The following is a 25,954-nucleotide window of genomic DNA, read 5'->3' on the forward strand; positions in this document are numbered from 1 at the left end:
TCCAGCAAGCATGATTCCAGTTTCCTTCCTTAGTATCCTCCTTCCCAGCTCTGACACCACAGAGCCTTACACCTGTGTCCCTGTTCCCATTCCTGCCCTTAGCCAAACATTATTCCAATTTCCTTACCCCCATTCCCTGTTCCCATCTCCCCCACCCACACACCCACCCCCTCCCACCCACACCCACTCACTTCCTCATTGACTACAGATTATATAGTAAAACTTGAGTTCTGCTTAGCTATACCTTAACCAATCATTTTCCTGAAATTTAACTAACCAATCCTAACATATTGTAACATGATTATGTAACCAATTATATCCCACCACCTTAATTAGTTTACACCCAGCAAAATCAATTATACAGCAGAGAGGAACAATCACAGAACCATACAGAGATTATACAGACAAACAATAGCAAAGTGGGAACTATAATGACAAAACAATATAGAAGTGAGGATTTCACATCCCAGCTATTGATAAGTGAGTTCTTGCCAGACAGGATGCTATCAAACTAAGTTTCCTTTTACATTTTCTAGGCACTTCCCTTTCTCTGGAGGTGATAGGCATTATCAGGACAGGATTGTATTCCTAACAGCCCAATAGCACCTTCTTTCAATGTGACTAGTTTGGAATGTGAGGATGTGACCGGTCGCTTCCTAGCTTATGGCTGCCTCTGCTGCTTAGCCAAAGGCCTTAGCCTAAGCACAGAGCCTCAGACTGTCACAGTAAGAAAAGGCCCTTACACCGGCAGACAGTGATTTTGATTCTCTTTTGTACCTCTAGAACTAGCCAAGTGATAAGAATACACCTAAATTCTTAAAGTACAGGCCTTTGCAGACAGGCCTGAATATCTATATCCTAACACTTGGTAAGATGCCAAACCAGTACTTGAGAGGAAAAAAAGTTTGGGAACCACCTTCTGAGTATATTATGAGTGCTAGTGTTTTGTATAATGAAAACCAGCCTTTCATGGACACATAATATTTCTGTTAGAATGGCCTTCCTCCGTGGTGTTAAAAAGATGTGGTGGGGTAGTTGACATTCATGGGCTAAGCTTTTTCACACAAGAAGAAAAGGAGTACTTGTGGCACCTTAGAGACTAACCAATTTATTTGAGCACGAGCTTTCGTGAGCTACAGCTCACTTTATCGTATGCTGTAGCTCACGAAAGCTCATGCTCAAATAAATTGGTTAGTCTCTAAGGTGCCACAAGTACTCCTTTTCTTTTTGCGAATAAAGACTAACACGGCTGTTACTCTGAACCCTTTTTCACACAGTTAGCTAAAGTAACAGCTATTTAAAGATGAGCGGTAACATTTTCAAAACCCTTTTAAATCCCATTTTGAAAAGTCAAATAATTTGGGAGGTGCTTAGGAGTAGACTTTTAAGGGCTAGAATCACAAAGGGGCTTTTAGGCTCAGTGTTGCAATACCTAAATGTAGGTGCCCTGCTGCCCAGTGGAATCCTCAGCCCTGAGCCATATTCCCTATACAATGAATGGGTGAGGCCCTGTGTAAAACACAGTTTCATGGACTGCACAGAAATCATGAAATTAGCCTAACACTTTGATCTTCCCAACAGTGGGCACGCAGAAGCCAGGGCAGGGCTCCCTCATACACCTGCTCATGATCCAAGCAGTGAATCCAGTCTCAGCTCTGGCAGTGTCTGCCCTGGACCTGCTGGGGGCCACTGTGGGGCAGGCCGGAATTCCTCATTGCTGTGCGTTGTCAGTGCTTCCCCATCTGGCTGGCTGGCTGGACAGGAAGCAGCAGCAGTGGTGGCCTGGACCGCAGCTGGGCTGGATGGCTGGAGTCATGTGATGAGACATACCACCCCAGGCCCCCCGAAATGGGACTGGCCTTCCACCTACTCACCTCCAGGGACAGGACCCACCTGATAACGCCCCATCAGCAGCCATGGCTGCAGCAGGGAGGCGGAAGCTGGGTTGCCTGCTTCTGCCTCCTTGCTGTTTGGAAAAATCGCAGCATTCGGTGTGGAGGGAGGGGGAATCGGTGGCCATGCATATCTTGTGAAATTCCATGCTTACCCATGAAGCTACCACAATTTAAAAAAAACAACAATAAAAGACCACACTGTCCACATGAGGATTCATCAACGCTGGTAAGCTGAGCAGGGAGCCAGTGGGAGATGCTGAGGAGAAAGGCACGGCCTAAGACCCTCCCATCAAGGGAGTTAGGTGCCTTATTTTGGATTGGAGGGAGACGCTCATCTCCTTTTGGGATTCACAGCCATGAACCCTCACCTGAAGTTAGGTGCCTAAGCCGGGTCAGCCCTTTCTCGCAAAAAAAGATTATTCCTTTATATCCAATAGCTCTGTGGTTAGAGCACTCACCTGGGATGTGGATAGAAAAATGGAGGGATGAGGCACCATCTTGTCCTCCTCTTTCAAGCTCTCCTGTTGATGCTCTTCCCCTGTGTATAAATAATTAAATATACATTGGGCCAGAGAGGGAGTGAGAGTGACTCTATGGCCCAGTTCTTAGGGCCCTCACCGGGGTTGGGGGAGACCCAAGTTCAACTCCTTCATCCAATGAATATTTATTATCTATTTATCTGTATGCAGTGGAACAATTTCAACAGGAGACACTGAGAGAGCCCTGCCCACAATATACCATATCCCAGTGGTAGGGTGGCCTCTCAATAGGCAGGAGATATGGGTTTAAATCCGTGCTCAAAAATTGAGCCTGGGTGTCCCACTTCCTGGGTGACTGCTCCAATTATCAGGCCACAGGTTATAAGGGGGGCAAACTTCCATATCCTTCTTCAGTTGCTTGTGCGGGGCTTGTTCTGTGAGATGGCCTCTGAGGATGTTTACTGGATCAGGCCCCACAGGTGAGATAGGCTGGGGAGCATCTAGTTTAAAGATCATGCTGGGTATCAGGACTTGGGTGGCTATGTGCATGCCCATGGGCAGATTTTTATATGCCTAGCAGACCCTGCTGGTGGAAACATAGGCACCTAGGGAATTTAGGCACCAACAGGGTTAGGCAGCAGCTTAGCAGGGGTTTTGAGGATCTCAGTTTTGGATATAGGCACCTAAATCCCTTTATAGATTTAGTTCTGTATGTCCAAGATGATCACCCAGCCTTCTTTCAAATCCCTTCCAGACACACATGTCTGTGGGTTTATACACCAAGCGCACTCTTGCTGCTTAACAAATAATAAATAAAAAATAATATTTATTAATAGATGATTGTTAGCTGGTGAGGAGAGACTTCAGGAGCAAACTGTATTTACATGAATACACCTACTCTGCTTAGATATCCAGCAGATAGAGCTATTATCAGCAGGGGAAAAAAAACCTTTTGAAGTGATAATCAAGATGGCCCATTTCAGATAGTTGACACGAAGGTGTGAGGATACTCTGTTCAAACCTAAGTTAATGGTATCTAGTTTGCATATTAATTCAAGTTCAGCAGCTTCTCATTGGAATCTGTTTTTGAAGCTTTTCTGTTGCAAAATTGCCACCTTTAAGTCTGTCACCGAGTGATTAGAGAGGCTGAAGTGTTCTCCTACTGGTTTTTGAATGTTATGATTCCTGATGTCAGATTTGTGTCCATTTATTCTTTTGCATAGAGACTGTCCGGTTTGGCCAATGTACATGGCAGAGGGGCATTGCTGGCACATGATGGCATATATTACATTGGTAGAAGTGCAGGTGAACGAGCCCCTGATGGCGTAGCTGATGTGATTAGGTCCTATGATGGTGTCACTTGAATAGATATGTGGACAAAGTAGGCATCGGGCTTTGTTGCAAGGATAGGTTCCTGGGTTAGTGTTTTTGTTGTATGGTGTGTGGTTGCCGGTGAGTATTTGCTTCAGGTTGGGGGGCTGTCTGTAAGCGAGGACTGGTCTGTCTCCCAAGGTCTGTGAGAGTGAGGGATCATCTTTCAGGATAGGTTGTAGATGTTTGATGATGTGCTGGAGAGGTTTTAGTTGGGGGCTGAAGGTGATGGCTAGTGGCATTCTGTTATTCTCTTTGTTGGGCCTGTCCTGTAGTAGGTGACTTCTGGGTACTCTTCTGGCTCTGTCAATCTGTTTTTTCACTTCAGCAGGTGGGTATTGTAGTTTTAAGAATGCTTGATAGAGATCTTACAAGATGTGTGAGAGATACAGTAGAAGGAGTTATCTTTTTTTTTTTTTTTGGTATTTTTTAACTCTTTAAATCTATTTTAAATGTCTTCTGTGTGTGGTCCTCACAGAAGAATTGGATCTTTAGTAGGAACTAGAAAGAGGAAAGGAAACATGAAAGAGAAGGTCATGATGCACTGGGATTAGAAGACCACCCCAGGCACTGGGAGCAATGTGGAAGAAGCAGTGAAGATGAGAATGGTAAAAGAAAACAAAGGGACACAACAGCTGGTATAATTGGTGGCGCACAATGGGAGTGACTTTCCCTATATGTACAGTACACAGTAACAAAAAAAAAGTTGGGGGATTGAGTGTTGAATTTCTCTGTTCTACTTCTGCAGTCACTAGCAGAGAATTAAAATAAAATTAAAATAATCAATAAAATCTATTTCTAAAGGGAAGATGGAGATGAGAATGAAGAGGCTAGGTTCTACCACATGAGGCTGACTTATGTATTTTATCCTCCTTCTTCTCCCCTGAGTGTCTTGTTTGTTAGCAAATGTGAATGACATAACTATTAGATCGTAGGTGGATGGGTAGAGGAATAAGAAGCTGACTCTGGTACCAATGAGCAACTTACAAATAGGAATAACTGAACTTCACCTGTTGGAGAGCAAGCCAGTCTATGTTAACAACCTTTTGCCAATTATAGCAAAGCTATAGGGGTGTGCTTTTCCAGGCAACATTTCTATACTGGAAAGAGTCCTAGTGTAGACACAGTTATACCAGCTTTTGCCAGTACAGTTTATTTTGCATGTCAAACTGGTACAAGCTATACCAGCAAAAGTACTTTTTTTTGCTGGTATAAGCTATGTCTGTACGAGGATGGCTTGCCAGTACAGCTATACTGGTATGACTATGCCAGCAAGCCATGCTGAAGGTAGACAAGGCACAAGTTCTGGGCTTGGAAAAGAATCCACTCTTTAGTTCTGCTGCAGAACGCCAAGTGACAACATACTTCATTTATAAAACACTCTTAAATGTAAAAAGTTGTTTCACAGGGGGATACGAAGTCTTGTCACTGGATCTCCTCCTGGAGTGTTTTGGGCTGTTGCGTTACATGGAAGAGCCCCAAACTTTGGCTATCATTTTAGGATCATGCTTCGTTTTCACTCCATCTGCCACTGCATGTTAGCTGATAAATAGGGCTATGATTTTGCCATGGAGGCCACAGAAATTTGTGAATATGAATAAAGTCAGTGAAATCTTGGAAATGGTTGTAAAAATGAATTTGATTAGGCCTCCAGACCAAGTGGACTTGCGATCTGGCACAGAGGGTTGGAGGGGTGAAGGGGCCAATCTTGAGTGGTGCTGTGACCCCATGTGTCAAGTTGCAATGTCCAGAGTGGGGAACTAGGCCCAGCCCCATGGGCCAGGAGCCACTATAGCCAGGTGAGTGTGCAGTGGGCTCACTCTCCAGTCCCCTCACTCCCCTGACGTCACCTTTCAACAAAAACCTCATTATTTGGTGATCTTTCTGTGACATAGTTTTCCCCCGCATCTCTGCCGTGAAATTTATTACAACTTTCTGTGCCAAAATCATAGTCTTACTGATGAATGAATCGGTGTAATATAAAATAATATATGGACAACTTAATTTAAAAATAAATATTTCATTCACATCTGCTGCCATGTCCAGTAGTGAGTTTTGCTGAATATTTCTGATTGTGAACAGAAGTAGATTGCATGAGTGAATTGCTTGTTTGGGACTTTTGGCAGGCTGAAGGTTCTTTTGGCTTTTCTAAACTATCTGAATTATTTGCGGACTGCATGTTACATTCAAGTATGCTAAATTCAAGCTTTGATATCTGAAAATAGCTCTTTCAGTGAGGAGCATGTCTTCCTGGGTTCTCACAAACTGAATATTTATCATAGCTGAGCAATAAATGGTGAGATAATAGTGTTTTATAGGCAATGAAATGACCAGGTCAGTTTTAATTAAGCTGAGATCAAGCCCGGTCTGTATTGCACACTTCTGATTAGGTTACTTCAAATTAACATAAGTTTTTGGAGATTCCACTAAAGTCAGTGGTGTTAAACACCAGCTGTGCTGGCAGATAAGCATGGGATATAAGAAGGAGATAGTATTCACATTGAAATTAGCACTTGGCACAATATAATTCTCTGATTGCAAACTATGTGAAGTTGCCGGTGCTAATTGGTTGATTCTATTTGAAGCAGATGTTGTTAGCTTTCCTACTAATGATCTGGAGAGAAATTTTTTTTGAAAGACATGCCATGTTAGGTTCTCTGCAGTATAATAAGCTAATTACAACTTTAAGTACTTGCAGTAATTAGCACAATGTGTATAAAGTGGTCCTGATCTTTTCACCCTGCTTCATTATTGTTAGGGCATCTTGAAAAACAAAAAAGAAAGCTTTCTGGATTTAGTTTCCCCAGTTTAGCTTTTTAGTTTCCCAGATTTCTGTACTAAAGAGATAATGAACTAGTCTTTTATCCTTCTTTCCAAGTACACCATTTAAACCCTTCCTTTCCTACTCCTGCTGCTTCCCTCATTTCCCTCCCACACACAAAGTTGATTCTTCTTAGCCATATCCCTTCAGGTACTCTTTAATATCCTTAAAATCTTGTAATCTAATTAACATTAGTAAATAGCAATGAAACATTTGTTCTAAACTGATTCCTTTGATTGTTTACCCACATATTACAGAGATCAAATGCATATTCCTATTTAGTTAAAACAACAAAACCCTCTCTCTTTCCAAAACAATAGTATCTTAATTGTTTTCTATTGATAGTTGGTACAAATTAGCAACTGACTATTTTTCAAATCAGATGTAATAAGAGGCAACGGATGACCTAAAGATGGCTATATAAACAAAATGAAAGAAAAAAAGAAAAGAAAAGGAAATGAATTACATGAAAACAACTAATCAGAAGCTATACTTGCAACATCTTTCAATAGTTGGACTTCTGTGTTAGTGATATAGACCACAGAATGTGATATATACTATGAAAATGACTGTGCTGGAAAACCAGTGTTAAAAGAAAAGGAGTACTTGTGGCACCTTAGAGACTAACAAATTTATTTGAGCATAAGCTTTCGTGAGCTACAGCTCACTTCATCAGATGCATGCAGTGAGCTGTAGCTCACGAAAGCTTATGCGCAAATAAAATTGTTAGTCTCTAAGGTGCCACAAGTACTCTTCTTCTTTCTGCGGATACAGACTAACACGGGTGCTACGCTGAAACCAATGTTAAAAGCAGTTTCAGCTAGTCTAATCCACCCCTCCCCCCACTCCCAGTACGGATGGGCCAGAATTTGTTGAAATGCCTTTTCAGAACTCTTCCGGAGACTCAATGCACTGTTCAAGAGCTGTTCTTCTTGCATAGTTAGGCCCTAATCTTGCAATTTCTCATACATATGAATAATTTTACACCCAAGTAGCTACTTTATGTGAGCACTCCCAGTTGGGAACTCCCATTGGAGCTACTCCCACCATCACTTAGTTTCCCTCATCGTCATGCATCAGCCCTCTTCCTCAGATCCTGTCACTTGGCCTTTCCATAACTTTCTGTCCATCAGCATTGATGACGTCTCATCTGCTGTCAGTCCTCTTCTCCCTACTCTCTCTTCCCTTCCTTCCATTGATTGATTCTTTCCATTTCTCACTATCCTCCACCCCTTGACTGTTCTCCCCTCTCTCCCATCACAAAGTCTTCCTTGCCAACCCCTAGCCTTGGCTCCCCCCCATATCTACTTCCTCCACTCCTGTTCTTGTGCTATGGAGCATCTCTGGTGAAAGTCTCAGGAACAGGCTGACTTCCTCCATTACAGATTTGTTCTGTCCTCTTTCAGTTCCGCCATCAACCCAGCTAAACAACTCTACTCTTCCAACTTAATTGAATTCCATGCCCACAATCCCAGACACCTTTTAGCTACCTTTGACTCATTTGTTCAATGCTCTCCTCCTCCTCCCTCTGCTTTTCTCTCGGCACAGATCTTGACAATTTCTTCCATGAGAAAACTGACAAAATATAGCATGATCTTCTCCCTCCCTTTGGATTGCCTTCCCTTCCCCCCTTCCCACTCCCCAAAGTCCACTTTCCTCCTGCTCACTGATCATAGATGCAGCGTTTCTCATCTGCTCTTCTCCTCTTTCCACACTGAGTCATCTCCTGATCTCCCTTGTGCCCACTTTCATCCCCTCCTTTAAAGTTCTTAACCTCTCAAGCTCCTCTGGCTCTTTTTCTTCACAATACAAACATGCTTTAGTCTCTCTCTCTCTCTCCCATCTTAAAAAAAAAACCCCAACAACCTTGACCCCATTTTCCTCTCCACCTCCCTTCTCCCTTTCATCTCTAAGCTCATTGAACATACTGTTTACAATAGCTGTTTGGAGTTCCTCTTGAATCTGGCATCTGTCCATTGCATTCCACTGAATCCACTCTTGCTAAAGTCTTTCAGTTCATTTTCTTCAGCAGAATATATTTCTAGGAATTCAGGTGTCTGCAAGAGAGGAAACTGGGTAGGGAGAAAGCCTGCCTTATCAACTTAAGCAAAACTGAAATAGGGCACTTTTATTCCAAAATAAGAGTGTCCACAAGCAAGCTTGTACCAAAACAACAAAATGTTTGAATTAAAACCAATTTAGTTGTATCAGGTTAAGTCTGGATGTGGACAAGGCCTTAGCCAAGCAAGAGCCAGACTTTAAGAAAGCTCCCAATTCCTTTTCTTCAGTAAAAGAACTACAGGAGTTCAGCTGCTTCCAAGAGAAGCAGCTGGATGGGGAAGGTCTGGAGCCAGGGCACAAATGAAGCTGAGAAGGGAAAAGGAGGGAAAGATTTCACATTGCCTTCTGCCTCTTCTGCTCCTCATGGTGGCCTTTTGTCAACTGTCTGTGGTCCTCTGATCAACTTAAACTCACTACCTAGTATAAAAAAAAGAAATGGAAGCTATTAAATATTCCAATTTAGTTTTGTAATACAAAATGAGCAATAAACTGGTTTTTGGAGAAAAGTGATCAAGAGTCTGGGCACCTGAAAAAAAAGTGTAAAAGAAAATGTATTTAACAATTAGTATTTTTTTAAAAGAAAAAAAGATAACTATTTTTTCCTGTTTTCTACTACCCCTCAGCTGTGAACTATTTTTAGATTGATATTCTGTATTATTATTATTTTTAGTTTTTTTAATGAAACATCAAACTACGGATCCATATTTGGAAACAGTAAGTCAACCTATGGTGCATATTCATAAGCTACTGGTCAGATAAATTCACTGACCTTTAGCCTCATCACATTCAAGATATTTAGGCACCTAGCTCCATGGATTTCAGTGGGAATCAGGTACCTAACTATCTTTGAGCATCTGGGCCCAACAGCTTGATAATGTATACTCTCTTGTAGCATATAATCATACTTGCTTTTAATGCTTTACTTCTGCTGCCCAGTCTGTTGCGAGAGACATAACCCAAATGAGAATTCTGGCTTGGCATTACACTTGAATTGCCTTATAGCAAATGGAATTTATATTGATAAGATGCAAAGCAGCTTTTTGCTTCAAGGTGAACGTTACTAGGAATGAGACATGACCTGTCACACAGTAAAAGCCACCTCAGCTAGTGCGTAATTTTCTTGTCTAATGAAAGATGTGACAAACAGTCATGAGCTAGTTAAATTTATTTCCAGAATATTGAAGGGATGTGTGCACGTGTATGAGTGAACCAAGGTTGCAGACTAGGCTGTTAGGTCTCTTTATGAAACTACTTAGGCCTATTCCAGACATTGATGCCATATGGCACCCCATTGTCCTTACCCTAGAAGGGAAGAGGGGGCACCTTCCTCAAAAGCAAGGATCATATTTCTCCTGTTTCACATATTTCGGGAGACCATATTGCATGTAGTTTGATAATTTACAGAAAAGAGTCATCCTGAGCAGGACTTTCCAGAGTGACATCAGGCTGAACCCTGACGAGTTTGACAGGATTGGCTCACATTGACTGTATACAGAGTTCATGAACCATCTGACTGGAGTAATTAGATTTCACCCTCTGTAAGGGTCAAGATGAGGAGGAAGGCCTGTGTGCTTTTTCAGATCACTGAAAATATCTGAATGGAGTGCCACTCTTACTTCCCTAGGCAGGCCACCTAAGTGAAGAGGAGGCAAAGACTTTGGTCACTGGAACAATGAGGAGTCTGGTGGCACCTTAAAGACTAACACAAATAAATCTGTTAGTCTTTAAGGTGCCGCCAGACTCCTCGTTGTTTTTGTGGATACAGAGTAACACGGCTACCCCTCTGATACTTGGTCATTGGTTATGTCAGCCTGATTGGACTACTGCTGTCCTAAAACACCCCCACTGGTGACAAGTGCTCCGACCAGCTACTCAGTCACCTGATTCCTGTATCTGCAGTCACAGTCCTGCACCATGTGAGTCAAAGATCACAAAACCAAGAAGCACAAGAACCTTTCCCCCTTTTTCTCTATTTTCTAATTATGTTTGAAAGGAGAAAAGTCTCCTACTTCTATTAGGGTGTGAATGTATGGAGAGAAAGAATGAGTGTGTATGTGTATGTGTACACACATCTGTAAAGTGAGTTCACATTGGGAAGGTGCCCGACAGTCACTCCCAACTTAGTGCTAATTCTGTCCTTGAGTCCTTAAAATGTTTCCCTTGTTAGTAAAAGTGTCAGAGAAGTTGCTAAAATATTCTTTCCTAAACTTCCTCTTTTTGAAATGATTTGGTAAAACTTGCATCTTGTGTATGGCAGAGGGAAGAAAGGAAAAGAGGAAAGATTAGTCACCATAACTACAGTGAGCTTTAAGGAGGAAGACTGAATTAGCACTAAGGTCGTAACTCAAAGATAAACCAGTTTGGTTTCTATAACTCCTTAAGACTTTGCTTTCATTTAAAATCCCAACTAAAAGGTCTGGTCAAAGGCAGTAAACAGCTACCTCCTTCAATTTTCTGATTTAGGATTGATAAGAAGTATTAAATTCATGAGTTGATTACCTGCTGTATTAATTCGGTGTTGTTACCAATCGATTTAACCCAGTATCATTATTAATCCATTGTTTTTTTATTCAATTTTAATTGTGATCTTGATTTCATAATTGCATTTTTCTATCTGTAGTTAGTTTAGTAACTACAAATATTGTTGTAGCCACATTGGTCCCAGGATATTAGAAAGACAAGGTGGGTGAGGTAATAATATATTTTATTGGACCAGCTTCTGTTATGTTATGTTATGTTATGCAATAAAAGACATTACCTCACCCACCTTGTCGCTCTAACTACAAATAGGTAGTTTAGTAGTTTTAGTCTTAGTGATATGTTTGAATTTTAATAATTGCTTGTTTATTCTTTTTAATAAAACTCACAAAAAGTATACAGAGCTGTTTTTCCTTCCAAAGAGCAGCATTGGCCTGAATCCTGAGGAGTTAGGTAAACTAGGCACTTACCTGAGAACCCTTTTGGTTTTCACTAAATTAAATCTTTGTCTCTGTTCTTAGACTATCACACTAGCTGGAGTTCCTACTTCAAATTGTGGAGTGCATTTACTCCATTACACAACTGATATAATCATAAGAACATAAGAATAGCCACACTGGGTCAGACCAAAGGTCCATCTAGCCCAGTATCCTGTCTTCTGACAGTCACCAATGCCAGGTGTTTGAAATCATGATGGAAAAATTGCTTGCTGCTTCTTCTAATGGAAAAATCCTGAGCCAGAGTAAGAAATGGAGAACATGACTGTTCTGTTTGGAGTAATTATGGCTAAGAAACTGGATGGGGACTTGAGAAATCTGGATTCAGTTTCTGGCTCTGCCACAGGCTGCTGTCTGGGTGACTTTGGACAATCACTTGATTTCTTTGTGCCTCGGTGTCCCAACTGTGAAATGGGGGTAATATTGTTTCCTTTATCCCACTTTTTATCTGTCTTGCCTACTTACTTTGTAAAATCTTCAGGGCAGGGACTGGCTCTTACTATGTGCTTATACAGTACCTAACATATTGCAGCCCTGGTCTTGGGTTGGGACCATTGGGTGCTACTGTAATACAAATCAATAATAACAATTTAATTAAAAATATTACAGCAAACGCACAGACAAATTCAACGAGCATACAAGCAGTGGAACTGGAGTGGTGATTTTTAAGTGGGGAACCAGATAAGACCAGCTCTATCTAGGAACATAGGAATTTCCACACCAGACCGGACCAATATAATTCTATTTCTGATAGGGGCAAATATCAGATATGTCAGAGCAAGGGTCAAGAAGCCCCATAGTGGACAATTATTATCTAATCTACCTACTGAGCACTAATCATTGCAGTAAAGTTTCTAGTTTTAGAGAAACCCCACACAATTTCCCCAGTGGGATACGGAGTGACAATACAGTACACCAAAGAAACACAAATTAGAAACATTACCACAGCAGAGTGCCCTCATTGGCTGAATATACACTAAGGTCCAGGCACTGTTACCTAGCAACTAATGAGAGCTGATGAATCCCTTTGTGGGCGTCACATACACCACAGTGATGTATGTGATTCTGTGCTAGGTTATACTACTGGGTAGTGACAGGAAAAGCAAGTAACAATTACTGGTGAAAGACATCAGTAATGCATAGCAATAGCATCATTAGATGTATAAATAATCACAGTGAACCATGACTTTCCATTTCTAACATTAACTAGAGACTGTAATGTTTTTAAACCATGCGTCTTATTATCTCTAAAACTCATTTAGATGACTTTTGAAGGAAAAGAAAATGATCCTGGAAGACACTGGTTATTCTGGAAGAATGGGATCTCTGCTATTTGGGGCTTGCCTGCATAGGCAGAATTCCTAATGGCATCAGTGGAAGTTTATCCTCTGCCTGGAGTGACTGATCAGGCTGAAAGAGGGGGGAAAATAATTCCTCTTAGTTTTAGGGTTCTCTGAGGAGTATTAAAAAAAGCATTTTATAATGCCTCTGCTTGCTGCCTGGTCTAAATATTCCAGAATCACAGTACCTCATCCTGTGAATGTCTAATGAACTGTGTAGTCCCATGTGATTTATCATTCCTAGTGCTCTACAAGGAATGATCAATAATCCATCGTATATCATTTCTCTTTCCTTCCAAATGTACACAGCAGGAGGGAGGAACCCTTATTAGATTTGCTGGAAAAAAAACCCTCTTCCCATATTTTAACACAGAAAGAACTGAGTTGATTGGATTGTTAGAGTTTAATAGTTTGTAAAAAGAAAGCAAATGTTTTTCCATAGGAGCTCTCATGCAAAATTATATATCTATATATGTGGGAAAGTGATTGCAGAATGAATATTATTAAATAAGGAGATAAAACTGTAAGGGATCTTTTGACAACTCAATTTAGAAAATAAAAAGCCCCCAAAACAAACTCCCTGAGACTCCAAATACAGCAATAAACAGGGAAGTCTGGCAGACACCCAGCATCAGTGCAATGTTGCCCTGCTTCTCATCTCCCCACTCCCTCCAATGCCCTGCATGAGACTTTCTGCGTTTAGGCATTAATTTTACATTTTTTTCATGACTTGGGAGGATAATTACACGCAAAATTGACTGCCCTGAAATGTCATATTGTTTTGGGGGGTAGAAGTGGAGAGAGAGGGGGACCAATCCTAATATTGTATGAACTAAAAATGGGCCAATATGAGCTTCAGCATGTCTTGTGCTTCCTGCTACCCAGAGCAGTTCCCCTTCTAGTTCTTGTTTATTTTAACAACTGAGAAAATTATGCTGGGGAAATTTCCTTCTCATTAGGGATTAGGCACATTTTGTGCTGCTTCCCATGTTCATATTTGCTTGTCAAAGCAGTCTGTTTTACATGGCCCCAAGATCAAGTGGATCAAATGATTGTCACTTGCCAGTGTGTACTTTAGAGTTTAGAACGTGTGTCTATTTAAAAAAAAAAGTTTCCCAGATGTCTGATGTTGAATGAAGAATAACTAACGATGGCCACTGTGCAGTCTCTTTGCAGGATCAAGGATATACAGTAATTACGTACCACTAAGAAAAAGTCAGTGTGTTTCTCTACCAGACTTTTCTCCTTGAAGTGTACTTAAGTTGTAATTGACCTGCTTGGCTTAGGAGAGACAGCTAAAGAATAATAAGGGGCTGTACAAGGAGGATTCAAGAAACAGAGAATCCTACACAATGTTTCAACACCACTTACCTATTCTGTCCAGTGGAAAATGTCTAAGGACCTCTATTCTTCCTTCTGTTATTGAAGAAGGAGCAAAAAGAGCAAACAGAGCAGAAGAGTCACTGAACCAGCACAAAGATGGGAATGGATGCAAGTTCCCCACTTTTCTAGACTGCCTGGAAACCCTTTGGTGCTAACTACATGAAACTAGAATATTGTGGAGTTTCTGGGGTGGTGGTTTGTGTCAAGTTTGGAGGGAACAGAGAGGAACAGGGTACAGATGATATTGGTTCCATGATGCCTTACTTGGTAACTGGCAGATACAAAACCTACAGAGCAGTTAATGCTGCTGTGAACATCTGCACCCACACATCCATGAGACAAGGGAGGAATTGGTCAGGCATGGGAAAGTGGACAGTTGGAAACATGGTTCCTAAAGGAGCCATGCTGGTGGGCAGAGGGGCAGGCCTGACATCTCTGCAGAGCATTAAGCACATCACCATGAGATTGGAGTTTCCTTTCTTTGCAGATCCTGGGGGCCCAGTCTACTATGCAGCCTCCCTCAAACCCCTTCCAAATTCTCACTGTAGCTAATCTCTCTATCTAATTTATATCTGTATTTGCCCCTCCTGTGGGTTTTAATTTGGGAGGGAGGATATGAAATGACCCTGAATTCCCATGTCATCTCTAGGCAGCACCATGAAGGATTCTAAACTTAAATTAATGTGAAATATTTACCACTGAACTCTGCAGCTATTTAAGTCTGGTTTAAAGGAAAAATTCTGCAAATGAAATAGTTTCAGAGTTAGAATGTTAAAATAACATGCAGTGTTGTTTTATACTTTTAAAATAATATAGTCACTGCTTTACTTCACTCATAGTAGTTGGGTCATGACGCAGCCCCAGTCCAGGAACTGGATCTATCTGGACAGATTCCTCTGCCTCTGTGTATCTGGTTGCAGGATTGGCACCATATGTAGTGCCATCCCATATTAATACCCATGGAACCGGGAGACAGAAGACCCAAGAAACTTTGGCAATTGCAGCTTCACCTCATAGAAGGTTAACTATAAAGATACAGTAGGTAAAGTACATTGAAACAAGAGGGATTGCTCCCACTGCACTAGCCTAAGAGGAAAGGGAGCTATAGGGGGAACATGTTCACTCAAGCCAGTGAGCAAATGGGGGGAACTCCTCTCTGTTTTTAGCAGAAAAGAGGGAACTATGGTCTTCACCACTCCCGCTTACTTTAACTCCAGTAAATATGGAAGGCGGGGGGGAGAGAGAGAGAGTGAGCACTTCACATTGTCAAGAATTTTTGGGGTACCTCAGGTTCTCAGTCTCTTATGGGCAGCTTGTCATAAACTGAGTATAATAACATTTAAACTTGTGTGAGATTTGCATGTCAAATGTCCTTTTTAAGATGATGCATTTGTTAAAGGGGTCTTGAATAGGAGGGGGAGAGGAGAAAAAAGGACTTTTGCCACCTTGTTTTTTGTATTGGTATAGAAAAAAACCCTGAAAGGATCTTAAAAAAATAATCTTTCTTTCTTTTCCTCAGTAGAAGTTCAGATTTTGTTTATCTTGGATAACTCTGTAATGGCTAAGTGACTCTATAGTGACCCATCACAAGGGTCAAGAGACTGAAAGCTGGTCCTCTGAGAAGAGAAGGGAATTTTAGTCAGACAGTTTAAAATTTTCTTGTTTTTGTTAAAACCTACTTAACTTAACCGTTGACTACAGCTGGTTGGATATTTTCTACCAGAATGATTTTTATAAGGAAAATGCAATTTCTATAAAATCAAAATTTTCTGTAGGAAAATTGCCCCGTAAAGATCTGATTTTTCATTGGAAAATATTTTATTTTGGGTAAGTTCAACTGAAATCAGAATATTTCATTTTGTTAAACTGACTCTGTACATTTCATTTCAAATCAGGTCAACAAAACATTAAAGGGCATTTCCCCATCAGTGCATTACTTTATGGGAGTTGTAGTTTGGACCCCCATTCTCTTCTCTGGGTTGAGTTCCCTGGAAGACTACATCTTCCATTATGCAATGCAGGTTTTGGGCTGATCAAGCTGCATAGTGCTTCATGGGAGTCACATGACACTGGATGGGGCCTACCCCATATGGAAGAGCGGGGTGTAAGTCTCCTGAACTACAAATCACAGGAGGTGAAGTGTGGGCAAATGTAGTGTAATGTTGAACTACCTTGAAACAAAACATTTCAGGTCAGTTCAAAAAGCCAGAATGAAATATTTCAATTTTGGGAATGTTGAAATGTTTCATTTTGATTAAAAATGTTGAAACAAAATGTTTTCACACTTCTGAATTGATTTTTTGGGCGGCGTGGGGAGAATTTTCTGTTATGAAAACTTTTGAAATTTAAACTTTTTGTCCCAATTTGGGATGAACATAAATGTTGGAATTACATCTCTGAGATCTTCTTTAGGTCCTCCAGTAAAAGCATAAAGGTCCAGATTCCAAATTCTTTGGAATTTAATGAAAAAGACCAAACAGAGCCCTACTTAAATGATCAAAACATCACACAAACCTATTTTAAAAAAACTCTTTCCAAGTCACCTTTACAGAGTCTGTTTTAGTATAAAGAGTTTAAAATACTATGAGAGAGAGTGTAACATTATTCCTATTTAATATGCTGGAAGCATACCAGAAAAAAGTGAGAGTGATTTTGGGTACATATCTCTTCACAGCAGTTCAGTACACAATATCCTGCAAGTACCCCTCCTTGATACCCAAGGCTTGTCCTTTACAGCTAGCTTAATTTGGTACTCCTTTCACTCTTAACAGCCTACTGGCTTTCCCCACTCCATTCTTTAGTTTCCCCTCCCCAAAAATGGCAACAGTGAGTATTTGCCTTCAGAGTAGCTGGTGACTAACATGGAAATTGAACTCTTTTGTAACCAGTTCAAATTACAGTATAATAAAGTTGTACAAATTGAAGCTCACCCTGCCTTCCAAACCTAATTGCTATTCGTGAGGTCAGCCCTTGGATTCACTTTCTGTGATTGTTTATAGCACACGTAGTGGGGGAGGGAGCTCAAGAGGTCATCAAGTCCAGCCCCTGTGCTGAGGCAGGACCAAGTAAACCTAGACCATCCCTGACAGGTGTTTGTCTAACCTGTTTTTAAAAACCTCCAGTGACAGGGATTCCACAACCTCCTTTGGAAACCTATTCCAGAGCTCAACTACCTGGATTTTTCCTAATATCTAACCTAATCTTTGTCTGCAGTTTTCAGAGGGTTCTTCTAATTGGAAGCTGTGAAAAATAGTTCTGAGCATGCTGATTTATGATTGGAAGAACTACCATTGAAAAGACAGAAAGATGGCTTTTGTCAGAGCTTTTTTAACAAAGTATTCTGATGAAGAGTATTGACTGCATAACTTTCATGGGGTGAATTTGGCAAGGTCCAGGTTCTCTCCTGGAAAAAGAACAGGCTGAACTGTGCCACACTGTGTGTTGATTTTGCAGAAGAGGACAAATGTTCATTATGCAGTAGTTGGAGTTCACCAAAGTCCGTTTCACTTGTGATATAATTTAGGGGTTGATCCAGCTGTTTAAAGTGCACAAATCTAGAATGCCCTAGTAGAAACCTATTTCAAAAGAGTTTGAAAAAGGGAAATGTGATAGATAGGCAATTTTCTGCAATATACTAGAAAAATCTTATTGAATTAAGTTTAAGTATCTTTGGAGTCCATTGTATTTAATTCAAATGTTATGTATTACTGTGGGCCTGGATGATCGAAGGACTATATTGAACAATATGGCAGATAATAACGGTCTTTTGGGATGATATGTATGAAGTGGATTGCTTGAAATTATCTAGGGAGAGGTTATTGCAAATTTCCCACCCCCAGTTATGCAAAAACCCCTTTGAAGCTATGCTGTGAGAAATGGGCCTTTGGTGATCGCCTGTTACAAGATCAAAGCCCAGCATGTATAAAGGCAAGCCTGAACTATTCATGGCTGTTCTGGTTCTGAATCTGAGATAGTTGTGAACACGGGGCAAACAGAGTTGTGGGTTTTGGAAGACTGACACCTACCAGAGCCTGAGGTTGGAGGGAGGTGGGGGGATGACCTTTGGTAAGCTTTTAAGCATGTGCGTAGGATTTCATTTTTAATGTTTTTCTCTGTAATGTTTTCACCTGTAAGAATAACGGTGCTTGCTTATAAAGCCCTGTGTGGTATCTTATAACTCCTGGCAATTACAGCTGTTCATAGCCTTCAGAGGGGAAGCAAAACTTAAATGCTGGCCTGTTTAGGCAGTGTGACTTGCTGGGATATCACAGTGTAGGCAGGGAACCATGCAGCCTGAAAAAAAACTGGTCAGCAGGGAGGGAGACACAGGTCTCTACTCAGTAGTGATGACAGCTGAAGAGCTGCGAGCCTAGAGTGGGTGCCCTTAGTGGACCACGGAGGGGAAAATACAGGTGTAGTTGCCCTGAACGGAGACAAAGAGCACTGAGTCTGTACTATGCCACATCCTTTAAATTCCTTCTTAAAATTCTCCCCTGCCTACAAAAACCTTAGAGGGGTTAGGTAGCTGGTGTGCTGAGACCACTGCTTTTCATGCTGACCAGTTGTGTCTCAGTTATTTTGTATGCCCTTTGTCTCTTTGCTGAATCTATCTTTTGTCTCTGATATTATACTTCATCCGTGTCCTGAGGAGTCTTTTTGTTTTGTGTTTGTACAGCACCTAGCACAGTAGAGACCTGGTCTATGAATGGAGCCACTAGGCACTGACACAATACAAATAATCAATAATAATGATCACTTCTATAGTGTTTATAATGCTATGTGTAAACACATTCTTCTTATTTTTTACTGAATATTAATTACTGATTTTTTCTTTTCTTTTTTTTAACTCTCCAATCTGTGTTTCTTTGTGCCATATTTGAGTTCTATACCTTCTAGAAAAGAAAAAAAAATCCCAAATAATTTAAGAGAATCCAATTCTTGACACGTTGGCCTTTCTATTGTGGTACCAGTTAATCACATGTTCATAAAAATACTAACATGTGGGTCAGAGAGACAGCATTAAAATTCACTGAATTTAAGGGAAAATAAATTAAAAAGGTCTGCTGGAGAGGCTCTACAGTAGTTCTTGCTCTGCAGTCTGTCAGAGAATGTATAAACCAGTGACCTCTTTTCTACACAATTACATTGTATCTCCTCTATCTAAAGCCAGATAATTACAAGGTTACATAGTCCCTTGGCAGATGGAAGGAAAGGTTACCCCAATTTTCTTCCAAAGGCTTAAGAGTTATGCTGTGTGCTGGAAAGGTACATAGCTGTTTAATACTACATGAATGAATAGGAAGGATGGTGTATATCACCACTGCTGCTTAGTTACAGACAAAATGACAACCCATAATCTATATGTTTCTCAGCATTATTGTTATTCATTTTGTTTATACAACATGGCTATATATATGTGTGTGTGTGTGTGTGTGTCCCCTAGACATCAGGAATGGAGCTGTGTGTGTGTGTAAATTGTGGGTGGGAGGCATTGATAGCTATTTCCATGACCCTTTGGACACCCATTGTTCGCCTTGTGAAGTTCTTCAGAATAAGGGAGTTATGTGTATTTTTTAAAATAAATATCATATGACCCTCAGGGCTGTCTGTTTGATACTAACCTGCCTGAGTTCCATGAGTTAAATCAAAGAAAGCTGTTAAGGGAGAAATCAACAGGAAATGAAACAATGACACAGATAAGAGTCTGAAAAATGACACAGATAAGAATATGAAAAACTATTTATTGGGGAAAATCCCCACTCTGGCTCCATCTAGGCTAGAATGGTTCCCAGATGAGACTAAGAGCAAAGGGAATGCTAACCCTTAGAAACCTTGGCCTTGTGAAGGAGGAAAGGGGGGGTTGGTTGACAGCAGATAGAAGCTGACACACAGTGAACAGCAAAACATTCTGGCCTAGATAAAGCCAGATAGGGGATATTCCCCCATAAATAGTACTGTTGTTGTTTCTTCCAGGATTGTTGTTTCCTCCAGGATGCTCAGGGTGTCAGTGAAAAGCTGACAGGCTGTCAAATGCACAGGGAGGAGAAAGGTAGAAACTGCAGCAGGGGTAATCTATTTGTCCCTCTTGGGGATGGAGTTAGCTGGACTGAGGGGGATTTACAAAGGTGTAAGTAATACCCATGGATGTAGGCCTTGTACTGTTTACCCTCTCCTCTGTATATGCTTGGTTCCTTTGAGGAATGAATAAATCATGCTTTGTTTTGAAGATGCTGTTTATGTATCGCTGCAAACATATACTGTCACAGGCTCCTGAAGGAAAATGTACAGGGGACAAAACTTAGTCAGGCCTGTGCTGTTAATGTGTTTGGGAACCAGGGGGGCTGCAGCCCAGATACCCATCTTGAGAGGTTGGATTATGTGGTTCCAACCCAGCACAAGCATTGACTTTCAGTTTTCCCTGGGGGTGCTCCACCCCTGCTCCACCCAAGGCCCCACACCCACTCTGCCCCTTCCCCCAAGATTCCACCCTCTTCCCACGCCTTCCCTCCCCTGAGGCTCCACCCCGCCCTGCCTTCTCCCACCCCTGTTTTACCCCTGCCTCCTAGTGCACCCTACCCTCATTCTGCCTCTTCCTGGCTCCACTACTCCCCCTCCTCCCCCCAGTGCCTCCTGCCTGCCACCAAACTGCTGATTGGTGGCAGGTGGGAGGTGCTGTGGGGTAGAGGGAGGAGCTGATCAGTGGGGCCAGCTGAACAGCTGATCGGCAGGTAGCTGATGGGTGCTGACCACCCACTATTTTTTTCTGTGGGTGCCCCATCCCTGGAGCACCCATGGGGTTGGTGCCTCTGCCACCCAAAGTGAGGTACAGGAAGCTGGCCTTGAGAAGGACTGAAAGGAGTCTAAGGTGCAGTTTGTCCTGGAACCATGACATAAGTGATAAAAGGTTTTAGGGCAAGAGAAACAAATGGCTTTCAGACATTCTGGCTATTCTAGGGCTCTGTCACACCTCTTAAAACTTGCCTCTCCTAATTTTAAACAATGTATAGTGTACAACATTTGCATATATCCACAATGGTTAGCTTGAGACAATATTCAGTGATCCATACTATCATTTCCCTGGCCTCACCAACAGTTTCTTCTGGATTTAAGCTTTAATATTTTTCAGTGAAATTCCTAAGACGGGTTGGGAAGATAACTTGTGAATGTGAACCAATGCAGTGCTGTCTAACTTGAGCTACAGCAGCATGCAGGACACCAGACCATGTGCATCACTAATAAGTCCACAACAGTTATGCCAGTGATTAATATTGTCCAGTAACTGAGAGATGTGACCTGGCCCCCCCCTTAGATCAGCCTTAATGCCGAAGCCAAATGCTTACCATGTAAATAATGGCATGAACTGTCAGTGTTGATTATTTCAAGAGAAATATCACTCTGTTGGAACTGTGAGCTTAGCTTGAGTAGAGTGCCCACCAAATCTGATCCCTACTGAAATACTCATGCAGTAATTGAGTGAGCTGGGCTTTTTTTTTCAAGAGCAAGTACATAGCATCTATCTATTATATGTCACAGATCTGGTCAGGTTTCCACTGCTGGCAGCCCACCAGACTGGTGTGAGGGGATCCCAGCTTCTGGAGGTGTTTTAAGCCTTTGGAGTCTGGTCTTGGGGTCCTATACACACTCTTCGAGTGCAGACCATATGTTTAGCACTCTCTGCTGAGATCTCTGCCCTTTTGGTCCCAGGCCCAGCCCTGGAATCAATGCTGACTCTTCAGATTAACTCTGTAGTTTAAACACACCCTCTCCCAGAATCCCACTGAAGGTGTGAGCCTTCTGAGTTACCTCCTCAAGGGGCCACGTGGTACATGTAGCATATAGCAAACAAGGACACTTCCTATGAAGTTCTACCATACTGTTGCTCTTTAATCACATGACAGATACAGATCTATACAAAAATAATACACCCTGAACACATTTCCATGCCTCAGTTTCCTCTCTACTCCAAGGCATTCTTTGTTTGGGGTAAGGTCAACTGGGGCCATCCAGGCCCATCTGCTGCAGAACGTGCCTTAAGTTCTGAAACATGGAGGCTTCTTCCCACCTTGTCCTTTCTCGCCTTGACTGGGCTGTGCCCTTCCTCCCAGCTGCCCAGACTTCCTGTGTCTTTCCTTCCTTCTGTGAATCCTTATTTAAACCTGGCTTCCTTTGTTCTACTACTGATAAATTTCCACTCTTCACTTCCATCCTTCCCTCAGAAAGGTAGGGTAAAACTGGTTTTCCCTGTGGTGCAGTTGTTATTTTGTTCTCCCCAGGTAAGACCTTTTCAAGTGCTGATAGTCCTTAACTGTTCATAAGGTTAAGATTTTGTTATTTTTAGTAAAAGACATGGACAGGTCACGGGCAATAAACAAAAATTCATGGGAGCCTGTGATCTGTCCATGTCTCTTACTAAAAATAATGGGGGTGGGGGGTCTGGAGGGAGGAATGACAGCTGGGTCCCCATGTGGTGGAGTGACAGCCCGAGCCCCCTGAGGGTTGGGAGGGGAGCACTGTGCCAGCAGCAGCCACAGAGGGGTGGAGGTGCACAGTTGACAATTGTCCTGTTATGGCAGAGACATATTTTCAGGCTTGTAAACCATGGTTGATACACAGATCTATAGGCATTCCATAATATAGCAATTTGCATAGCAACAACTTCATAATATCCACCAGAATTCCTAAGTTGTACAATATGGACTCCCCCTAATCATCACAACATGGTGCTTCAAATCTGTGCCTCCTATGTCCCCCCGGGACTGGGGCTCTGAAGACAGCAGCCTTTATCGGGACCACTTCTTCTTGTCCCAAACAGATAGATGGGGACTTGGCAGCAGGGATAAAGAATGGGTGGAATCCTGGCTCTGTCCCTCGCACCCAACCAGCCAGTGCAGCTGCAGTTGTGCAGAAGGGAAATAATTTATCAGGTAGCTGGCTGGTTTCACCCTGGAACAAGGTGTTAGGAGGCTTTCCCTTCATGCAGACAGAAAGCAGAAGGCCAGAAGTCCGAGGTGCAGGCAGTTCAATGTTTATTGGGGTTAGTTTCAAGCAAGCATATCCATAGTTCTAGACGCCGGCAGTTTGTTTCCCAGTGTTCTGTTCCCAGCTCTGATGCTGCAGAGCCTTTGCCTGTATCCCTGTTACCTATTCCCTATTCCTACCTCCTTAGCAGGCCCAAACATACCTTCAGAGCACACCCCGGTCCCATGCTTTACAACTTATGGTCATGTTCTGTTTTGGGTGGTCTTGAGTCTGGGGCAGGGCCGGCTCCAGCGTTTCTGCCCACCCAAAGCGGCAAAAAATCCCAAAACTTGCCACTGAATGGGGAGGCGGAATGATGCCCGCCGAACACAGAGGCGGAGTGACGGTGTGGCTGCTGAATTGCCACCGGCGACCGAAGAAGAGTCGCGTCCCCGCCGTCGAATTGCCGCTGAGCGTGAAACATGCTGTGACGGAGCAGCCACCGAATTCCTGCCGCCACTGAGGGCGGATTGCTGCCCCAGAGCCCAACCTCCTGCTGCCCCTTTACATTTGCTGCCCCAGGCACCTGCTTGGTTCGCTGGTGCCTGGAGCCAGCCTTGGTCTGGGGTCTTAGTACCATATCTTTTATCCCATGGGAGGGGTAAGGAGTGAAGTTGTGTACTGGCCAAGACCAGGCTTTTCTTTGGCGTTTAGTGTGTCTTATGCCTCCCCCAATCCCTTCTTGCCCCTCCCAACTGATTGCTTGATCTTAGCTTGAGAGAGGAGCCAGGCAGCCTTCCAGTGTATGCTCATATGCTACACTCCCACCATAGCCTGTAATGCTTTAGTTCTATCCCTTATTTCTTTTCATCCCCTTTGAATGCTTGTGGGCAGATGTAACACACAGTGTCTTTGTTCTTTGTTTACACATATAAATACGGATATAAGAGTACCGAAAAGTCAAACCCAAAATTCTATCCGAGGCTAACAAACAGCCTATATACTAACACAAGGGTGGGGTACCAAGGACCACACTGTAACTCTGAGTTCCTGGTCTGCTCCTAGGGCAACACTACTGTACACCGCTTTCACTCAGTTTGTGGCAAAGCCAAAATTTTGCCCTAAAACTGAGGAGATAATCAGAATTCTATGCTGCTTTCTATGTTTTCTGATCCAAAAACTTCATGATAATTTTTGGTTTCAGAGTAGCAGCCGTGTTAGTCTCTATTCGCAAAAAGAAAAGGAGGACTTGTGGCACCTTAGAGACTAACCAATTTATTTGAGCATAAGCTTTCGTCAGCTACAGCTCATGCATCCGATGAAGTGATCTGTAGCTCACGAAAGCTCATGCTCAAATAGATTGGTTAGTCTCTGAGGTGCCACAAGTCCTCCTTTTCTTTTTATGATAATTTTAAATACTTAAATCTCTAATTATTATTAGGGTATTATCTACTATTTAAAAAGGATGACTTTGGCAAACATGCAAATAAAGAAAAACAAAAATATTCAACACATTCAATTGTAGTCCATCAATAGATGCTTTTCTACACACGACCCTTATCCACACAAGGAAGTTACTAATGTACTGCATTAAGCTGAGTGGCCAGTAGGTGTCAAAGTTGTTCTACAAAAAGTGTACATAGACCATCATTTATCTAGCAGTCAAAATGTTACTTCTGAATAGAGGCAATTTTATATGCAGTGTAGTTATAGCCATGTTGGTCCCAGGATATCAGAGATAAGGTGGATGAGGTGATATCTCTTATTGGACCAACTTCTGTTGGTGAGAGAGAGACAAGCTTTCAGGCTTACACAGATCTCTTCCTCAGTCTGGGAAACGCACTCCTGAATTCCGTGAAGTTCATTTAGTTGTTTCCGTAACTATGTGGAATCTATAGGCTGTGGCCACAGATCTATGCCTTTCATGTTGCTTTTGAATTGTGTACGGAGATCATGATGACTTTGTTTACATTGTTCAGGTAAATGACTTAGTGTCATGATTAACGAGAAAGAGAGTGCATAATTGCAATCAAATGGATTCGGTGCTTATTTCAGTGATTAATGAGACCAACAAATTGTATGTAGGTCATCTCCATTTCAGATGAACACTTTGTCTGGGAGGACTTTGCACCAAGAAACACAAAGGAGAAAAAAATAAAATCAACAATCCCTGCTAAATGGAAAACTCTGCCATAAACTCCCACACATTGAAACTGTCAACCGTGGCATTGCTCTAGCTGTTATTTTCATTTACTGTTTAAGTATATTAAACATCAAAGGAACCTTGGTAAATGTCATCACTACAATGACAAATCCAAACAAAATTATTAAGGAGGGTCAATTAGATTGTGATGCAAAGCAGAAAATAATGGTGAATCAAAGCAGAAGATCAAAGTGAGTTACAGGGGAATGAGGACATGGCAAAATACAAGATTACAGCCTTACAGTCATGTTGCAGTATCTAGACTGAATGCAAATACTATGCTCTTATACATTATGCCAAGGTATATTATTTGTTCAGTCACTAGAGGCCATATTTTCAGTCTTTGCTATGTGCTTATGCAAAACCCTTGTTTGGTTAAGCACAGAAATTGGATAGTTAAATACACAGTTGCCTGATTTGTGTGCACACAAATGCCCATTAGAGTGCACAAATGGGAGGTTTGCTTGT

The sequence above is a fragment of the Natator depressus genome, chromosome 1 (genome assembly GCF_965152275.1).
Source record: "Natator depressus isolate rNatDep1 chromosome 1, rNatDep2.hap1, whole genome shotgun sequence".
Taxonomy (NCBI): domain Eukaryota; kingdom Metazoa; phylum Chordata; order Testudines; family Cheloniidae; genus Natator; species Natator depressus.